Genomic DNA, 14,051 nt, shown 5'->3' with positions numbered 1-14,051 from the left:
TATATATATATATATATATATATATATATATATATTTGAAAAATGATTGATTTTGTTAGGCAAATTTTAATCAGAAAGGAAATTATTGAAGTTTAAATAAGAAAAGTTATTGAAGTTATTTATAGAGATGTGCTTTCAGAGGTATTTGCATGTTCAGATCTGGACAATTTTAGGTCCAGTACATATTTAGGCACTAAAAATACTTTTTTTAATTTCTTGTATCTCTTGTTCTTTGTTTATGTTTTTATATGTATCTCTTGTTTTTTAGGTTTTAGTGAAATAAGTATATCAAAGATATATGTTAGTAAGTTAAATGATACATATTGTGTACCATATTGTGTCAGAGGGTGTTTTGTATGTATCTCACATTATTTTTTATTTTGACTCAATTATTTATACCAAATATACATATTCTGTAAAACAACAGATACATTTTAAGCTTTTTGTATATCTGATTTTGTGTTATTGTTGATTTATGTATTTCTTGTTATTTCAAATCTGAGTAATTTTAGGCTTGGATACATATTTAGACATACATGATACTTTTTTTTGATATCTTGTATCTCTTGTTATCTGTTTAAGTTTCATATCTAACTCTTGGTTTTAAGTTTTAGTGAAATCAGCATACCAAAGATCCATGTTAGTAAGCTTAAAGATACATATTTTGTATGAAGGATATGTTATATGTATCTTGCATTATTTTATTTTTTTATTCAATTATTTCTATCAGATACACATATTCTGTAAAACAATAGATACAATTTAAGCATTTTGTATCTCTGTTAATGTGTTATTGTAGATGTATGTATCTTTTGTTATTGCCTATATATATTTTCTTGGTGTTCACATTTCTCTATATTTTTCTTTGCAGATTTTCCCCATATGTAATGATGAGGTATTATCCACTAATGTCACCAAGGATCTATAGCTCTATGACACTTTGTATTAAACCAAACTATTGTATTGAAAACAGTCAGAGATTTATTGAATATGTCAAGGAAAATGTACAAGTTTTTCATAGCTCTAGATGTGTGTTTGTTGTAGTCAATTCTAGCAGTCAAAACATTTAGGCTTATCTTTTTCATCTATGCATTTTTTATGTTCTTAGGGTAACAAACCAACACCAACTAGAACAGCTTTGAATCCTCTTCCTCCACCAGGCGCAGTGCCATTTGGCCTGTCTGCCACTAATTTTTTGACTTATGAACAGTAGCTAGCTATAAACAAGATGGCTGATGTTCATGACCTCATACAATCTCAGGGTTAACATCCTCTGAAGCAAGCATCAATGAGAATAAGTGTTTCTGGAGCAAACCAGGCTTTCTATTATTGCAATACCCCACACTTCTCCTAATTTAAATTCGTCTCTAGAATATCAAAGATCTTGCTTCAAAGATGAATATATTTTATTCTATGTGAATTTTTTAGATTTTGATTTTTTATCATGTGGAAAATTGAATAAGCTTTCCATTGATACTAAATTCGCCCAAATTTGATACTCGAACGAAGAGTTAGAGCCATTTTAGTGAGACAGTGTACCACCTGGTACTTTGGCGCGTTGTGGAGTCAGCCAAAATAGCAATCGTCAAAATCCAATGAGCCTCCGCGATTATGGCGCGTAGCGCCAAGGTCCAGTTTCCCAATTGTCCAGTTTCCAGTGGGCTGGCGCGATTTCACCGCATCACGCCAGCATGAAAAATTGAGATTTTCAGATTCTGTTATTTAATTCCAAGGGTATCTTAGACTTTTTCCATGACCCCTATCAGCCCTAAACACGAAATAAAATGCCCAATAAACCCTTATTCCATTATTTTTCTCACTTTTCTCTCAAGAACATTATATTTTCTCTCAAAGGGGCAAGAACCCTAGCCAAGAAATCAAGAACAAGACTAAGGATTTCCTTTAAGAACTCTCAAGAAAGAATCTTCTAAGGTATGCAGATGTTGATTCTTGGGTTCCTTCCACCCAAGAAGTTCAAGAATCCTTTTCTAAATTCAAAGATCTTATATTTATGAGTTTTCATGATTTATGAGTATTGAAATTGAAGTTCATATTATTATTGAGTTTTAATTCATGTTTTATTTACAAAGTTTCAAGCTTTGATCTTAGTATGTGGTATTCATGTGATGTTCATGATAAACCTCTTCAAGTTGCATGTTACGTGATCTGTTTATGTCAATTAAGTATAGGAATTGTTGAATAACCAAAGCATGATCCACATATATTTGATAAAATGTTTATGTGAAGGAATTAGAGCTATTATAGCAGTTGACTAAAAATCTCCAATTGTGTGTAAGCTCATGCATGCCAAGTGTTTGTTGAAAAGCCTTAGTGAATGAATTGTGTCATGTTAGCATAAAATTCCCCAATTATGTGTTTCTTTAATGCATGTTAAGTGTTTGATGCAAGACCTTGTTGAATGTAGTATGAGACAATAGCATGTCTCCCTATACTATCATATGTTTATGATTTCCAAGTGCTTGAAAAGATGCTTTAATGATTGTAATGGTGAATGAAAGTACATGGTTATGATTATTCAAGAATGATTATGTTTTACTTTTATGTTATCGAGTCTTGGGGGTATTTATACCCGATAAATTAGCTACAAGTCTAGTGCCAGTGTCAGTTTCAAGATACTCTAAATCAAGCCACGGTTAGTAGAACTCAGTCAGTTACAGAACTCTGTACTCTCAGACAGTTACAGAACTTAAGAAATCTCAATAATTTAAGTATCATTAGCATTCTAGCTTCATTTCAGTACTCAACTCGGATCTTAGTATTATTCAAGAATTCAGTTTCAGACCTCAGTAGCATTCAAGTAATCAATTCAGAACTTAGTATCATTCAGTCAGATAACTAGATTCAGTAGTATTTCGTCAGTCTTCGAAATCAAATGAACTCAGCTTAACTCAGTTACTCAGTATGATCAATCAATCTAGGTTCAGTTAAGAATCAGTTCAGAGTCCTTCAGATGGGAGTAGTAACTAGCACCGAGCGAGTGCAAGGATGACGACTTCCTCGTTAGAGAGGAAGAGTTGTTAGTAATAGTCCCTGAACTTTAGCCAGCGCAGGACCAGGTGTTACCCATTAGATTAAGGCTTAAATATCATACTACCTTAGGCTTGACTTCCTGTTCAGGGTCATCCGTTAGAAAGGCTTGACCATAGCAAAGGTCTTTACCCGTGGCGTATTGATACCCTTCTAGCTGGGGTTACAAGTTGGACCCCACTAGCTCAGATTCAGGGCATGTCGGTTAAGTGAGAACTTACATAGTTGCAGTTTTAGTATCAGGCTTTAGAGCAGAACTCAGAAATCAGGACTGTCAGATACAGTTACCCATCTCAGTAAGGAACTTATATAGTTCCATAGATTCATAGACCACCCGCTAGATAGGTCTGATCTCACATAAAGTTAATCAGTATTAGTACTAATAGATCTAGAGATCACCTGTTAGATAGGGATGATTTTAAACTCAGTCCATTATTTCTATTATTAAAAGATTCAGAGATCTTTCGCTAGATAAGTCTGATCTCAGATACAATCATTCCTTATCATTATTAGTAGATTCAGAGATCATCTATTAGAGAGGTTTGATCTCAGATTTAGTCAGTCGATAGTAGCAAGCTCAGAACTCAGTTATTGATATGAGTAGATTCAGTTATTCAGTATCTCAGTATTAGTAGTGAGTTCAGACGTCAGTAAAACAATATTCGAGTCTCAGTATTCAATGTCATTGTGATTTCAGTTATGGTTTGTGCATTCATGCATATGTCCTTACTCAGTACTCTCATATTATTCAGCTAAGTAATTGTTCATGCATAAGCCCTTGCATTTAGCCTTACCTCATCTCCACGTACTGACGCATTTGCGCTATGGTATTTTATTTTACACCATAGGTTCAAAAGCACGAGATCTAGAGCACACTTAGCAGCTCAATTCCAGTCAGCAATAGTAGACCTAGCAGTGAGTCCTCATCATTCAAGGATGGTTCTTATTTAATTTTATTACTAGTTTCAGTATTTTAATAGTTGGAGTTAGTTGGGGACATGTTCCATCAACTCCTTATCTAGATAGTTTAGAGGCTTTTAGACTACGGAGTTTTCAGACTAGTTATTCAGACAGATATTTTAGTTTTGATGTTGATAGATCTTATCCAGTTTTATTTTAGTTGTACTTTAAGTATTTGAACCTTCTGGCAAGTTTTTGTCAGTTTTTTGCATTTATTTCAGTATATTATGTAGTGCTCAGTTACAGATATCAGAAAGGGTTAGCTTGTGGTCCATCGGGGTCATGAGCACCATGTAGCGTCTGAGGTTCAAAATTTGGGGCGTCATAATTATGGTGGTTACCAGAATCTTGCTGCTGAGCAGCTCATGTATTATCAGTGATGTGCAAAAATTTGGATTGACATTTCTTTGCCATTCTTTAGGCTAGATGAGTTTTTATAAACCTCTAGGTTTTCTTATGTTATGTTTTTTAAATCAAGGCTTGCTAATGCGGTACTTACATGTATGAATATTATGCGGTGCACGTTTTGTGCCTTTGATTTAGTAGGGCAAGTGTTTGCTGCTCGTGCTACATTTGCTCCATTATTCTTGTTCATAGTTTCTTGATGCAGCAATAGCACAGATTCTTCATATGAGAGTTACCTATTTCAAACTTTAACTACTTTTTCCATCTTCTTTGTACTTCATTCAAATAGTTGTTTTGTTGAAGTGTGTTGAGGCAAATTTTGCTGATGAATTTGTTTCTACATAAATTACAGTTATAAAAAAGATTCTATCAAGTTTGTGCTTGGCATAAATTAACAAGAGAATATTATCCACTGACTAGATCATTTTACGACTATTTTGCTTAATGTTGTTTAAAATATTCCCAAGGTAAAACATATTGTACATCAAAATGGAGAAAAATGAATCGCACTTTACAATGTTCTCTGCCTTGGGTTCTGGATGAGTCCCTGATGAAGGTATAACATTGATTGCATGTGCTCCTTATCGTTGTGCGTTGTATGTCTTTGTCGCCAAAACTTTATTTTAGTGGTAACAACATAACACGTGATAGTGTGAGTTGGATCTACGTCACGAGTTTAAACTTTCCAATAAATGAAAGTATGCTCTTTGAAGAGAAAATAAAGAACAAATTTATCATGTCATCGAGTCTTGAATTGTGTTCACTTTAGAGAAATTCTCTATTATTTAAAGAAATTGTGTTCCTTGGCAGAGAGATTAGTTAACATTAATGTTGAAGATTTAGATATTCGTCTTTGTTTGACTCTAATTCTACAGGGTGAAACTACATTCTACAATGGAGCATTTCTTTTTCTGTTTTCACGTGGCTTCTGGTAATGTCGTCCAAAGTACAGCAGCCAGAAAGTGCCATTGTCAACTCAACTTCGTTCTTGAGCTAACATTTGAATAACCTGCTATACCCCGCGCTCTCCCTTAGCTGCCATGCCATAGACAACTGCTCGACCAATCTGTAGGAGTATGTTTTAGATTAAGGAACCAGCAAATCCATGTAAGGAACAAGGTCAAACTTAGAAACTAAATATAACAGTAGGGCAAAATTTTCAAATAAGTTATACAGAACAGCTTTTGCGCCTAGTGTTAAGGCCTTGAACGATATTTTATGACATAGCAGCAATCATACCAAAAAAATTTCATAATCTGTTACAAAAAAATAAGATGTATTTTAATGTACTGAAAAAAATAATGAGAGATACATACGTTACACCATTGTGCACAAAAAATAATGAGAGGTACATACACTGCATAATCTTTCGTATACTTATATCACTAAAACTAAAACATCACAAGATACATATTTATACACAATCGATTACCAGAGGTACAAGAATATGAAAAAAGTATCATGTGTGGTAAAATATGTATCTCAACCAACTTAACATAACTACAAAAGTATTACGTAAAATAATAATCAATTTTATGTTAGATACATAATCTATTAAACAAGAGATAATTAACTACTTCTGATACGTTAAACAAGATACATACCTTTTCTTGTCCGATCTTTTCACATAGAAATTGAAGTAATGCCCAATGACATACCTTGCCACAACTGAAATTAGAGTACACTTGTCTTTGTAAATTTACTCAAGCTTAACTTCACTATTTTTGCAATCTGTAATGATCTTGTTCCCCTTCACATCGAGCAACAACAAAGGAGCATAACAATTAGAATTATAACTAGGAAAAGTTTCATAAAAGAACAAGCTCCACACTCCATAAAAAACGAAACCCTAATGGACCAGTCGCCAGCGCCGGCAACTTCGACGGAGCAGCCGAAAACTCCTCTACAACCTCCATCATCAACCACCGACGACAGCGGAGTAGCTCAAGAATTTAGAACGACAGAAGAGTTGGTAGCTAAAGCTATAACAAAATCAAGAAAAAACAAAAAAAAAGTCGTACAAATAGTTTGGAAACTGATTATGGAAGAGAATTTATTTAAAAAGTTGGAATAACAAATAAATTACCTTTTTTCATGAGATTTTATTGAGTTTTTACCATAATTAGTTAGGTTAATTACTACATTAATGCTAGTTAGCCGTTACACCCCTTAAAATGTGCTAATTAGTTTAATTATTACATGTATCTGTAGGATGTATCTAACATAAGTTATAAGTATCAACAAAGGCTAAAAGTTGGGATTTTCTGTTATTTAGAAAATAGTTGGGATTTTTGATAAATACTAGTAAACATGTCGTTATATAGGTAATTTTTACTTTATTGATTGTCTAATTAAAGGCCCAATTTTAATTCTTGTACTCCCTCCGTTTCAAAAAGAATGATCTACTTTGACTTGGCACAAAGTTTAAGAAAACAAAAAAGACTTTTGAATCTTGTGGCCTTAAATTAAAGTTGTGTCAAATGTATCAAAATGTCATTTAATCTTGTGATCCTAAACATGTCATGTGAAAAGTTGAAATTAAAATATTGTCAAAAAAAGAAAGGGGTTATTCTTTTTTAAACGGACTAAAAAGGAAAGCAAGTCATTCTTTTTGAAACGGAGGAAGTATTATTTTTGTAGCTTTTATTGTTTATTTGTATTAACTAATATTTTAATCAATTAACCTATATAAATTTCCTAAAGTGTTGTTATTTTATTTTATCTTGTTTTCTTTTATTTAATTCATAATTTTCTCACATAATTTATATTGTCTAAAACGAATTAAAATGGTTCCTTCGTTTTCCTCCTTAAAACGAGTTCTTTTAAAGGTTAAGAATTTTATTTCAAAATGGCATTTGTTATGTTAATATAACTAATAGTCGATTTGGATTAAAGTAACTTTCTTCAAACTCAAGAAGCTAAATTTTCTTGTAAGTTTTAACTTTCCATAATTAATAAGATACTTTTAATTTAATACTCTCTTAACATTTTTTCAAAGGTATTTTCTATAACAAAATTGACTTTCCGTAATAATGATTAATAATAAGAAAAAATAATTATATAATCTTCTTCTTTTCCCATAAAAATAAAAAATTATTTTTCTCTTAAAATTTCAAATTCATTTTCCTCTTAAGTCCGAAAAATAAAAACTTAGTTTAATTCAAGTAGAATATCTTCCTATCTAAATGAATAAATGTTATTTTAAATACGTAAATAAGTGATTTTAATATTTTCTGTAAAATCAAGTCTTTGTAAAAATTAGCCACTTTTAGTTAGTCAAGTTAGTTTTTTTTTTGGTAAACCGTTTTAAACAAATGCTCCTAAGTGCCTTAAAAACCTTCTTAGGGCGTTAATTGAATTCTTATCCAATTTCTCTAGTTTTAAAGGTTTATTTCAGTTTTTGAACCTTTGAAACTCTTTTAAGTTTTTTTCTTGATTTTTTCTATAAAAATCAAGTGGCAACTTTGTGAATTTCTTAAAATTATTTTAAAATTTTCTCAAATCTTTTGAAATAGTTTTAAGAGGGCAAAACCATTTTCTCTTTTAAATGAAATGCGAAAGGAATAAAACATCCATCATAATAAATATGCCAACTCTAATCTCTCTTATCTGAGGTGATGTCCTAGGTAAGGTGATGTCTTTTGAACCTGCCTCTTCCACTCCTAGTGCCTGCCACTGCAATTACTCGCACCTCTTTACTGTGGGATCTACACTCTTCCTTCTCAAATGCCCAAATCATATCAATCGCGCTTCCCCCATCTTGTTCATCATGGGGACCACTCCTACATTATTCCGTATCTACTCATTCCTAATCTCTTCTTTCCTAGTATGACCACACATCCACATCAACATTCTCATCTTCTCGACTTTCATCTTCTAATCATGAGACTTTTGACAGGCTAACATTTCATTCCATATACAAAGTCGGTCTAACTATCACACTGTAGAACTTACCTTTCAACTTAGGTGATACTTGCTTATCACACAAGACCCCAGGAGCTCATTTCGCGTATCCACCATTGAAAATGGTGTGTGACATCCTCGTCGATCTCAGCATTATCTTGAAACAAAGATCTTAGTTACTTGAAACAATCTCTCCCGAGGATGACTTGAAAACTCAAGCCTTCCACATTGATATGATGCACAACATAACTGAACTTACAATAACTACAATTTTCTGGATTTATCCCTTAAGTTGCTCCTCTTTCAAAGTAGTTTTTCTAAAATGCATTTGTTATTTATTTTTTTTGTATAAATAATCCAATTTTAAAGCTTTTATAAAAACAAAAATGCAGCCTATCAAGAGAAATACTTTCTCCATTCACTTTTACTTATCATTATTTCTCTTCCTAAAGTTAATCTGCATGAATTTTGATCTATATTTTAAGATGTATAGCTTAATATCTTAAAATTTAAATTTAAATGATCAAAAATTATATAAAAAATGTTATAAGTTGCAATTCTTCTCATATCAATAGAATAAAAAGATACATCATAAAATATCAATCAAAGTTTATATTTTTTACCCCCCAAAAATGAAGTAGTGACAAGTTTAAATAAACATAGGAGTAATAAAAATCGAGGCAAATTAATCAAGGCTGACAAAAAAGTTTCAAAACTAAAAAAAGTGAAACGAGTCTTAAATATTGAGTAGATGTGACATTTTAAAGATTAGTGTTAATGAAAAATTTAAAATCCTCAAATTTTATTATTTACATAAAGATCTACACCACCATCATCACCACTCCTCCACACCCTTTTTGTCGTTGCCACTGCCACTACCTCCCCTTCCTCCACTGTCACCATCACTACCATTGCTACCTTTTTCAGATACACCATCATTTCTTTTCTCTACACAACTATCGCCTATTTTTCTTCTTTCTTCTCCACCATCATCCCTATCAACACCACAACAAATGTCATCATCTCCTTCGGTGTCACCACTAGCACTATCACCTTTCCTTTTATCATAAATATCACTTTTCCGTCGGTTTCTCCTCCAATCATATTTTTTTTTCAGAAATTAAATAAATATCGAAATTATTGCAACAACCATCGAAGTTGCAACAACAACAGTCGAAGTTGCTACAACAACTTCAATAGTTGTTGTAGCAATTTCGATAGTTGCTGCAATAACTACAATAATTGTTGTAATATAATAACTAATAGTAGTTGTTTCAGTAATTACCGTAACTGCTGTAGCAACTTTCGTAGTTGCTGAATTTTCTGAATTATTTCTTCATTTATTTTTAAAAGAAATCAATTTTTTTTTAAAGTTCTCATTTTTTAAAAAAAATTATTCCATGAAGATTAAAAAAAAAAGAATGAAATAAAAAGAGAAAGAAAAAGAAGAAGAGAAGAGGAAGGAAAAGAAAAATCTAGAGAGAGAAAACAAAAATAATAATAAGAAAAGATGTTGAGAAAAAATTTAGAGAGAAAAATAAAGAAATAGAAGAAAGATTGAAAAGATAAGAAAAAATAATTCTCTAATTTAAAATTTAGAGTTGGTCTTAAAAAATTATTTTTAAAAAATTAATAATTTTTTAAAAATTATATTTTACAACTCAATTAATTTAAGGAAAAGTTTAAATAAAGTTTTAACCTTACATTAAAATTATTATCATTTTTACTTTAAAGACATTTTTATCACCTCCCACTTAATTTCGGTAGAAACCGGCCACGACCCGAATGCGTCAGCAGGATCTAGATTGTTCTATTGTCCAATACCCGCCGTAGAAAGAGCAAAACCCTAAAACCTCAAAAACCCTAGTACTACTTCTTTTCCGCCCAACCCTTTATAAATTCAACCTATTCCTCATCTCAACATACATCGCAGCCAAGGCACCCCTGCCCGCCATCTCTTACTTTTTTTAAAAAATAAAAATTCAATCAATCCCCAGTGTTTTTCATTGTAGGGTATTTTTAATGTCAAATCTTTTCAATTGTGGGTGTTTCTTTTTGTTTTTTTTTGGTAAATGAAGCAAGATTGAGTTTTTTTCATTGTGGGGTTGATCTGTGATGATGAATTGATAAGGCTTGTTTCTCAAAACATTCGCAGTGGCCGCCTAAGTGCTTTCGCCTTCGCCAGGCTTGAGAGTATATGCTGCTTCTATCCTTCCTTGGATGTCTGAGATCCCACCATATCTTCCCCTTTTTTTCTTCTTTAACTTATTTTTCTTGGACCTTTAATTTGCTTATTCATTTTTGGTTAATTCTTCTGTTATAATCTTAATTATATGGTGTCTATTGGAAACAGCCTTCATGTACTAACACAAGTTTTGGGTATGGTCTGCGCACTCATAATCCTCCCAAGAACCCCCTCTTTGGATTATATTTGGTATGATGTAAATATATGGTGTCTATGATGATAAATTTTAAGGCTTGTTTCTCAAACATTCGCAGTGGCCGCATAAGAACTTTCGCCTTCGCCAGGTTTGAGAGTTAATGCTGCTTTTCTCCTTCCTTGGATGTATGAGACGCCACTTGTATATTTTGCTTCTGAAGAAACTGGTGTTTTCGCCCTTTTTGACATAGTGTAGAAAATGAATTGATATTTCACTTAGTTATATCATCGTTTTGTGAAAACTTTTGCTATATTGTGATGCTTTTGCTTTTGAAACTATCATTTATGTAACTAAAATAGGTGTTTTTATGGCTTTGTATGGATAAAGATCATAGCATTTGATGAAGTGTGCACCCTTTGCATATGAAATCAGGGGATTTTGGACTTATAAGTCTGCCTCTTTAGCAATGAAATAGTTGCTTTAGGGAAGAACAAGTCCCTGATAATTGAATTCATTCATCACTTTGTCAGCATCACAATGTGTGTATTTTGCTGATCATTATTGGATGGCACAAATTTGATTGGTTTAAAGAAATTGCTTTGCGTCCTGGCTTTCTTGTTGTGTTTTGTTTTTGTAGAGCCAATGATGATACATCCTAAGGCTTGTTTCTCAAAACATTCGCAGTGGCCGCCTAAGTGCTTTCGCCTTCGCCAGGCTTGAGAGCATATGCTGCTTCTATCCTTCCTTGGATGTCTGAGTCTTATTCATTATCTTGCTTTAATTTGGCTATGCATGATTCTTTCTTGCTCTGAATTGAGATGGACTATAACACTATTGTATGTGTACCTCCTCTTAGTATTAGTGTTTTATGCTCTTGTTATTGTGATGAACATCTACCTTTTGGCTCATGATGATATTCCCTAAGGCTTGTTTCTCAAAACATTCGCAGTGGCCGCCTAAGTGCTTTCGCCTTCGCCAGGCTTGAGAGCATATGCTGCTTCTATCCTTCCTTGGATGTCTGAGTCTTATTCATTATCTTGCTTTAATTTGGCTATGCATGATTCTCTCTTGCTCTGAATTGAGATGGACTATAACACTATTGTATGTGTACCTCCTCTTAGTATTAGTGTTTTATGCTCTTGTTATTGTGATGAACATCTACCTTTTGGCTCATGATGATATTCCCTAAGGCTTGTTTCTCAAAACATTCGTAGTGGCCGCGTAAGTGCTTTCACCTTCGCCGGGCTTGAGAGCTTGTGCTGTTTCTATCCTTCCTTGGATGTCCAAGGCATATTTTAATGTGACTTTTGTTTTAGCTATATCATGTGATTTGATTTAATAGAAAGATAGGAGATTAGAAGGATGGACGAACAACTTGATTATAGTATAGGGTGTAATGTATGATCATTTTCTTGCTTTGAATAGGAGACTGTTTATTATAAAGCTGCTGTATGTGCAATTCCTCTTAGGATAGTGCTGACTTGCTTTTGTTTTCTTGATGAACATCTTTCTGGCCCATGATGATAGATCCTAAGGCTTGTTTCTCAAGACATTTGCAGTGGCCGCCTACGTGCTTCCGCCTTCGCCAGGCTTGAGAGCATACACTCATACACTGCTTCTATCCTTCCTTGAATGCCCGAGGCTTTTTCGCCTAAGTTGCTCGAACTCTTCGAAAATGTTGCTGCAACCATGTCGGATCCTTCAAAAATAGACTATTTTTGGAGGATCCGACATGCACCCGTAGACATTTTTGAAGAGTCTGAGCAACTTAGTTTTTCGCTATGCGACTTTAATTCTAGCTATAGCTAAACTTCTGAAGATTATAGAAGGAAAGTAGATCAAAAGGATAGTTGGTGTATGATTTTCTTTCCTTGCTTTGAATACAAACTAACTATATGTTTATAACACTACTATGTGTCTATCCTCTTAGGACCAGTGTTGACTTCATTTTTGTGTATCTCTCTTCTTTTGACCAGTGTTGACTACATTTTGTTTTGTTGATGAATGGTTTGGCCCATGATGTCGATCCAAAGGTTTGTTTCCCAAAACAGTTGCTGCGTAAGTTCTTTAGCAGGGCTATGATGCTTTTATCTTAGGCTGTTTCTTGCTTAGTTCAATTCAAGATTTTATCGATGTTATTTGTAAGAAATTGTTGAAGGTAAGGTTTTGTAGGTGACAAGCCGGAGATATCTGGAATTGTGTTGCTCAATTGATGATCAAAGAAGAATATTGTAAAACTTATTGTGAGGGCTATGATTAAAAAGAGAGAGGATAGAGTGAAGAATTTCTCATCTTTGCATGGGTTCGGTAGATGAAGATGCATAGTAACGTGTTTCTGCTATTGTTGCCCGTTTCTTTCAAAGTAGTTGGTGGCTTTAATTATTAACCTTATTGTGCATCTTTGTTCTATTCATTTGATCCCATTCAACATGAGTTTTCTTCACAATGAACCTTCTATAAATACACTTGATATGAGCCCCTTCACTTCCATGAAACAAGCACAATTATAACCAAGCTGTATTTGATAAATTTTTATGCATTGTTGGTTACAATATAATTCGAGTCAATTTATTTAGTTTAGTAATGATTTTAACCAACCAAATCTCACATAATGCAATTACCATCTTGTTCAATTTGTCATACTAGTTAAACCGCACGTGACTCGCACAACTTTTGATTATAAAGGGTGACATCACTTTTACTCTCCAAGATTAAAAAATCAAACTTTCCCTTAACATTGAATTATAATCATATTCCCCTTTTATCTTATGCAATGTTTATTTTGTTTTTATAATTTCAATTTTATATTTATGTAATATCTTTTTATATTATATGTAAAAATATTTTTTTAACATGGATATTTATAGCATTTTATTTAAGTTTATTAACTTTATAGACAAATTAATACTTTTTATAAATTTATTATAAAATTCAATATTTTTTAAGATTATTATTTTAGTATTATATGTATTAAAGAGTTGTTTGGTGTGAGGTATAATTATAATAATTTAAAGATGAAATTTATGATATTTATCCTGCGTTTAATTAGATGTTTAGGAAGTTTCAATATTATTTGTCGCATCATTTATACCACAGTGATAAGATAAGTTATCACATATACATGTTAGTACAACTTATTTAACACTAAAGGGTAGAAAAAGAACATAATACATTCTTTTGATTTCACGAATTGAGCAGATAAATTAAAACATTTATTTTTAGTATGAGATATTTTTTATTGTTTATATCATTAAATAAATTGTGATTGTCATTAATAGAATATTACATATTTTATAATTTATATAAATAAATATAATTTTTAAAATTTGATCTTATTTTTATTTGAGAAAAACA

The 14,051-nt window shown here is 32.4% G+C and overlaps 1 long non-coding RNA gene and 6 other non-coding genes across 7 annotated transcripts; all 7 read left to right on the top strand.

Moving 5' to 3' along the window:
* The first annotated feature begins 10,120 nt into the window (after window positions 1–10,120).
* On the top strand, window positions 10,121–13,294 carry LOC107851500. The gene is made up of 2 exons (XR_001669045.2): window positions 10,121–10,845; window positions 12,870–13,294. It is a non-coding gene; the product is annotated as an uncharacterized LOC107851500 (long non-coding RNA).
* LOC124889998 lies at window positions 10,424–10,548 on the top strand. Its single transcript, XR_007048898.1, has one exon. It is a non-coding gene; the product is annotated as a small nucleolar RNA SNORD14 (small nucleolar RNA).
* On the top strand, window positions 10,770–10,892 carry LOC124890001. Its single transcript, XR_007048900.1, has one exon. It is a non-coding gene; the product is annotated as a small nucleolar RNA SNORD14 (small nucleolar RNA).
* LOC124889966 lies at window positions 11,173–11,273 on the top strand. Its single transcript, XR_007048877.1, has one exon. It is a non-coding gene; the product is annotated as a small nucleolar RNA snoR99 (small nucleolar RNA).
* LOC124889999 lies at window positions 11,335–11,458 on the top strand. Its single transcript, XR_007048899.1, has one exon. It is a non-coding gene; the product is annotated as a small nucleolar RNA SNORD14 (small nucleolar RNA).
* LOC124890002 lies at window positions 11,600–11,723 on the top strand. The gene has a single exon (XR_007048901.1). It is a non-coding gene; the product is annotated as a small nucleolar RNA SNORD14 (small nucleolar RNA).
* On the top strand, window positions 11,865–11,988 carry LOC124890003. Its single transcript, XR_007048902.1, has one exon. It is a non-coding gene; the product is annotated as a small nucleolar RNA SNORD14 (small nucleolar RNA).
* Window positions 13,295–14,051: the final 757 nt, after the last annotated feature.

The sequence above is a fragment of the Capsicum annuum genome, chromosome 12 (genome assembly GCF_002878395.1).
Source record: "Capsicum annuum cultivar UCD-10X-F1 chromosome 12, UCD10Xv1.1, whole genome shotgun sequence".
Taxonomy (NCBI): Eukaryota; Viridiplantae; Streptophyta; class Magnoliopsida; order Solanales; family Solanaceae; genus Capsicum; species Capsicum annuum.
Note: the sequence above shows the minus strand (reverse complement) of the source record. Positions and strands in the feature narration are given on the sequence as shown.